This window comes from Pteropus vampyrus, unplaced genomic scaffold (genome assembly GCF_000151845.1).
Source record: "Pteropus vampyrus isolate Shadow unplaced genomic scaffold, Pvam_2.0 Scaffold102, whole genome shotgun sequence".
Taxonomy (NCBI): Eukaryota; Metazoa; Chordata; class Mammalia; order Chiroptera; family Pteropodidae; genus Pteropus; species Pteropus vampyrus.
Window position 1 is genome coordinate 1,411,483 of NW_011888883.1, and position 6,849 is coordinate 1,418,331.

A 6,849-nucleotide genomic window follows, 5' to 3' on the forward strand; every position below is an offset into this window, starting at 1 on the left:
AAACAGAGCCATAGATAGAGGTAACAAGTTGATGGCCGCCAAAGGGGAAAGGGGTGGGGGCATGAGAATTTAAGGAGAGAAGAAGAGAGAGGAAGAGGGGGGGGGTGTGTGGAGAGAGAACATGCAGAGCGACAGAACTGCTGCTGCTAAAAGGCAGCAGTGCAGACAGGCCAGTCTTTGCCTTAGCAGTCAGAATCAGATGGCCTTTTGGGGGCAGAGTGCCAACGGCCCTTGAGGCAGAGAACAAGGGCACATTGTACTATGTAGAAAGGCCACTAACCATCAGTTGCAGAGGCTGAAACTGCAGCACCCGGTGGGAGAAACATCAACAGGGTAGCAGAGCTCCCATTTCTCTCCTAAGTATCTGTGCCTCTCCATGGCTGCATTCATTCCCTCACCCCACCCCCAGTGCCAGCAATAGCTTCCGGCCTTACCTTCAAGGGCCATCTCAAATGTCGCTTCTTCCAGGAAGCCTTCCTCATTGCCTCAGTTACAAATAAACTCTTACTCTAAAATCTGATACCTTACTTATAGCCTCTGTCATTTTAGAGTTAACTCCAAAATAGCCTCCTTTTATTCCTCCCTAGGTCAGCTTTATATTTAATTTCTCCATACCAGTGGATATTTCATGAGTAGTTTCTGGTTAATAAATGAAACTACAAGAACACAGCTTCATTGTTCCTTAATTTCATCTTTTCATTCAAAAATAACTTTCAAGCTCACAGAATTTTACTGATAGGATTGAGTTATATGTAGTCATAGTTGTTGCTGGTCAATATAAATTGACAACTGTTTACTGTGAGGTAAGTTCTACTTGTCCCATTCCGAAATTGGAAAAGTGAGGGTTAAGAGTAATTTCCCCAAGGTCACAATACTAGTCAAGGATAGAGCCAAGATTTAAACCCGGGACTGTTTGATTCACCACAACTTCATGCTGCTCCTCATTCAATCATTCATTCATGCATGCATTCATTTGAGCTTTCAACAAATATTTATATTTACTGTGTTCAGCTCTGCACCAACCACTGTGAAAATAACAATGATAAAACACAGTTCTTGAGGGGATTGGATGAAGGTGGTCAAAAGGTACAAACTTCAAGTTGTAAGATAAATAAGTTTAAGGGTTGTAACATACGGCATGGTAATGATAGTTAATGCTACTGTATGATATATAGGAAAGTTGTTAGGAGAGCAAGTCTTGAGTTCTTTTTACAATGAAAAACTTTTTTTTTTCTTTTTTAATTGTATCTATGTGAAATAATGGACGCCAACTAAACTTACTGTGGTCATCATTTTATGATATATGTAAGTAAAACCATTATACTGTACAACTTAAACTTTTACAGTGGTCTATGTCAATTGTATGTCAATAAAATTGGAAAAAATCCCACAGTTCTTGCCCTCAAAGCTGCTTTCACTATAGTAAAAGGGACAGATAAGTTAGGAATAGTCAGACTTTAGTGTTATGCACCTTACGAAAGAGATGCATAGAAACCCTAAGGAATACTTTGTTTTACATTAGGTGACGGGAAAGTAGAAATGACACTAAGGATTCACTGAGAAGATGGAATGTAATTCTAATTCTGAAGGAGATATAGTAGTTTGTTATAATGGTAATGAAGACAAGTGAATGGTAGACAGAGTAAAGATCATATGCAAAGATATGAAAGAAAGAAAGAAAAGAAATGCATTCAGAGAAGATTACAATCACTCAAAAAGGCTGCAGGATAGTAAGAGTGGTATTGAGATGAGGCTGGAAAGGTAAGAAGAGCCAAACCTCGAGGGGTCCATAAATTAACTTCCCGGAGTCCATTACACCCTGAAAATGTATAAAATCATGGATGTCTATGAACGTAAACTTTTTACAGGAGAGGTTTGATAGCTTTAGTCAAATTCTCAAAAGTGCTAACTGACACAGGACCGGGGCGTGGGGAGTATGTTTCCCTTGCCACGGCCACTGCCCAAGCCATAGGCCACAGGTAACCTCCAAGGGTTTGCAATATACACTGGATACCTGGCAGTGGGTACAAGGCTTGCCTCTGCTAAATCACCTCCAAACGTGCAGTCACGCTGCCAGGTCTGGACAAGGATGGCTAGATCCCGACCTTCCAAACATCTACACTCAGGTTCCCTCTGAGGATAGAAGGAGTGGGTAACTGGGCAGCTGGCAGGTCAGGAGGCAGGGAGCTGGCAACTGAGACCATGTCCCAGAGAGGCAGCGGAAAGCAGAACCACAGTGAGCCAAGACTCTTAGTGCTCAGTGCATGCTCCATGGCCCCGCCAGACTTCACTTACTGTTATAGGCTGAATTGTGTTCCCCAAATTCCTATGTTGAACTCCTAACTCCAAGTACCTCATAATGTGACTATATTTAGAGACAGGACCTCTAGAGGTAATTAAGATTAAATGAGGTCATATAGGTGACCCCTAATCTAATCCAACTGATGTTTTTATAAAAAGAAGAGATTAGGACACAGACACCAAGGGCACTCATGCACAGAGGACACCCATGTGAAGCAGCAAAAGGACAGCCATCTGCAAGTTCAGGAGAGAGACCTGAAACAGATCCTTCCCTATGGCCCTCAGAGGAAACCAACTCAGCTGGAACCTTGATCTTGGACTTCCAGTCTCCAAAACTGTAATAAAGTAAACTTCTGTAGTTTAAGCTACCCAGTCTATGGTATTTTGTTATGCCAGCACTAGCAAAGCAATAGGTTTACAAAACAGAAATTTAGAATTCAAAAAATAACGTATTTAAGAAGTTCAATGTGGTGACCACAGAGCATTAGATCTCAAATGAGGGCCCTCCTAAGCATGGAGTCTTGTGCCACTGCACTGGTCACATGCCCATGAGGTAGATCTCAGGAACGTGAGAACGGCCATCTGAAAACAACTTAGGATCCATCAGTGGAGAGATGTGGTTAAAGACGAGGCAACGGGTAAGATTGACCTGGGAACATGAAGTGAAGACAAGAGAAGAGGGCTGATATTAGAAGCTCGGAACACGAAACTGGCAGGAAGACAACTAGAGAAATAGGAGGTGAAGAAGAGAAGGTGGAACCTCATGGAGAAATGGGCAAGAGTGTCCAAGGCCCAAGGTCATGATTAAGAACCAAAGCCCATTGGCCTCTGCATGGAGGTCATGTGGTGGGAACGGATGCCAGATTGCTGCTGGTTAAGGAGTAAGGCTGTTATTTCAGGCTACTCCTTTAAGGAGGCTGGGGAGGGGGAATATAGAGGGACTGCTGAGGACATTTGTGCAAGTCTATGAATGCCCAGGGGACCAGGAGACTGAAATCCAGCCCACACTCTGTCACTAAGGCCACATCAGCCCACAGGTAGGGCTGATGGAAGATGTTCTAATGAAGGCACCAAATGTCCTAACCTTGAGTAACAGAGCTGCAGTAGCTTTTGTTGTTTGTATATTTATTATCTGAGTCCCCTCGCTAGCTCCTGCAGGGAAGCAACTGTTCTGTCTCCATCACCGGCAGCAATAACTGGCACATAGGAGGTACAGTAACATATGTTGAATAAGTGAATAGGATGCACAGTTAAGGAAAAGGCTGCGTTTGTTTTGTTTTGTTTTGTTTTTATTCGTTTGTTTGTTTCAGATAAGAGAGATTTAAATGTTTTTACAGATTGAGAGAAAGGACCCAGAAGCAAGAGAGAAGTTGAAGACAGAGTTGAGAGAGGAAATAACTGATAAAATAAGATATCAGCAAATAGAATAAGAAAATAAATCAAAGTAAATGCTGGAGGCAAAAATAAATTATCTGAATCATCCTTTGGGAAATTTAGGCATTTATTCATTCAACGGTGAATACCTTGCTTTATCCTGGACTCTACCCAGAATGGGAAACTTTGGGGAAGGGGAGGATAGATACATGAAAAAACACAAGAGATACGCGCTTCCAGCTGTACAAGGTGAGGTCATCTAGTTAAAAAATTTCTCATGGAAAAGATAAACAATGAAACACAACAAAGGTGTTACCAAGTAGATGAGTAATAAAGGTTTGGAAACAGAATGAACTGGGAAAAAACCTGGAGACATTAGGAAAATCTACTGCAGAGGTGGAGAGAAGATAGGTTAAAGGAGGTAGAGAGTAAATAAGGGACCGTGGGCTCGGGTATGGCTTGCTAGCAAGGGGCTGGCTGGCAGCTTTCAGGATCCAGAAGGCAGGGGCTCTATGTTGGCCCAAGACTTGGGACAGCTTAATTTATTTTCCAGTTGACTGGGACCCATGCCAGCGCGCCCAGCAGAAAGCAGTAAAATCTAGACCTGTCTCAGAGAAAGACACATCTCTAATAATTAATGTGTCTGGATGAGGAAAATTTGGCAGTGTTTCAGTGAGTCCAAAAATGAGGCAAGGATCAGCTGAAGAAAATGAGAAAGGAAAATGGACATCGTTTTCACATATAATTTGACACAGTTACCTGTCCAACTTGATAGTTTTTTTCAAAGAATAGGATAATCTATTATCCATCCAAATCTAAGGCAAAATTACACACAACAAACACATATATACTTTACTATGCAAAGTTGTCCAAAGGAGCAGCACAACTCGATTCAATGAAACAGTTGCTCCATTAAGTTTCAGAAAATAAATAGGAGGTGAGTGTTCAGAAATCTGAACCTCTGAGATGTGAGATGCAGAGGCTGCAGATCCCTAATCGGGAATCTCTCCCAAGTCATTAATGGTAGAAGCTCTCCACCAATTTTCCTAGGGGATTTAAGGATTGTCACATCTTCCTTGCTCTTTGCATAAAGTGAGTTTCATTGCCTTGTCTTAGCTGTATACTGCTGCTCCTTTCAAATTAACAAATTATTCCTCAATATATGTAAACTGCTTTGCCTTGCCAACTATTCCCCCTTGTTTCATGGAGCAAGCATACACAAGGGAACACCATATACATGCACATGCACACCCAGGGCCCCTCCTCGTGGTATCCATTCCATTCTCTCCCTTCCAGTGCTCGAGTATTTGCTGAGAACTTCCCTCTTATACCAATCCTATTGTTCCTCTGGCAGAACTGCACAGACTACCACCCACAGAGCGTGGCATCAGGCAGACAAAACATCAAATGTATTTTAGTTCATGTTTGGCATTCAGTCAAGAAGATGGAGCTGCCAGCCACTCTGAAATGTCAACTAGAATACATATTACACTACCAGAGAGAGACACAGTGCGCCAGGGAGAAACCGCAGTTTCAAGGCGATAACTTGTAGCCTGAAGCACTAATACAAGAATATTTCTTTTCCTCAAAATCAAATTGTGCATTTGGGAGTGAATTTCTGGTGGCTTCTTATTTGTTTACTATCACGCAATAATGAGGAAGCTTCAGTGTATTGGTTCTGGGCTCATCGACTTTCCAACAGCAAATGGAAAAGAGAGAATAGCTTGTCCTGGCTCCTTGCTTCCTATTATTCCTTAAATCCTTAAATCGTTAAGTCCTTAAATCGTATCACAGCCAATATAAAGCATGCAGCAATCATTCCAAAATGGAAAAACACATTGACTCCAGCTCTGACATTGGAGGTTACAGCCGCATGAGTGTCCTGTACACATTCATGCCTCTCTCAGTCTTCAGGTCGATCTATCGGTGAGCAAGATGAAGTCCTGCAGCACTGCATGGCATCATCTTCCCATGGAGCCTACTTTCCTTCTACCTTTCTCTTCCCAGTCTCTTTGCCTCAGGGAAATTTTCTTTTCACCGTCTTTACATGAAGGACTTAATTCTCTGGTTTCAGTTCGTATCCAAGCCAATGTATCCCGGCCATCGTAGAACACAAGCTGCCCCAAACACACTCCCCAAAATGCCACTGCTTAAGTGGGAGTCCACTGCTACCTGAATTCTTGCAGATTCCTCAGCACTGCCGGTCTAAAACCTGTCCAGTATATTCCACACGCTCCTTGTTTCTGCCTCATCTCCCAGGAGCATCAGGCAGTCAGGCCCCTGCTGAACTTACCTGGGGGAGACTGACTCTACCTCTCAGCCACAGCCCTGTCACCACTGGTCCCTTCCCCTCCAGCCTTCCTGGACAACTCACATTTCTATACATATACACACACATGCACAATTTCAATGCATTGGAATTTTGCAATTATCTCAGAGTAGAAGTCAATAATCCTCAGAGCACATACTTCATGCCATGCCAAGTGCCTTGTAGACATCACATCTGATCCTCACAGCAATCCTATGAAATAGACATTATTATCCTCATTTTACAGATGAGGAAACTAATGCTTAACAAGAATGGAATGTGCCCCATGTGCTAAAAGCATTCAGCATACTTCTGCCTCTCCTCAAATTCTAAAATATGCTTAATATTTCCAATTCCACCAAAATACGTGTCTCTTTTTTGTAGAAAATGACTCAATGTGAAGAAGATGAAGAATGAGAGGAAGAAGAAGAGAAAAAGAAGAGGAAAAAAGAAGTGTGTGCATGTGTATCTGGGTATGTGTGTTTGTGTATAAAAAAGCTCAGAAAGAAATAAATTTTTATTATTTTAATGTTTAAATTTTCATCATTTTAAAAGTAGCATCAGCACTTTATAAAAAGCTGAAAAGAAGAAAATGATCTATAACCTTACTGGCATAAAACTATCAATGATAGCATTTTGATTTTAGACTGTTGTAAAATATGGCTGTTTATGACTGTTTACCTAGTAATCATATGGTACTGATAAATTCATGTTTTTTTTCACTTAATCCCATTATAAGCATTTTCTACTTCATTATATAATCTTTATAAGCATCAACTATTAATAGCTATAATATTTCATTGAGAGGTTCCACAATTTATCTATCTCATTATTGATAGACAAGTAGATTCCAGGTTTTTTTCTAT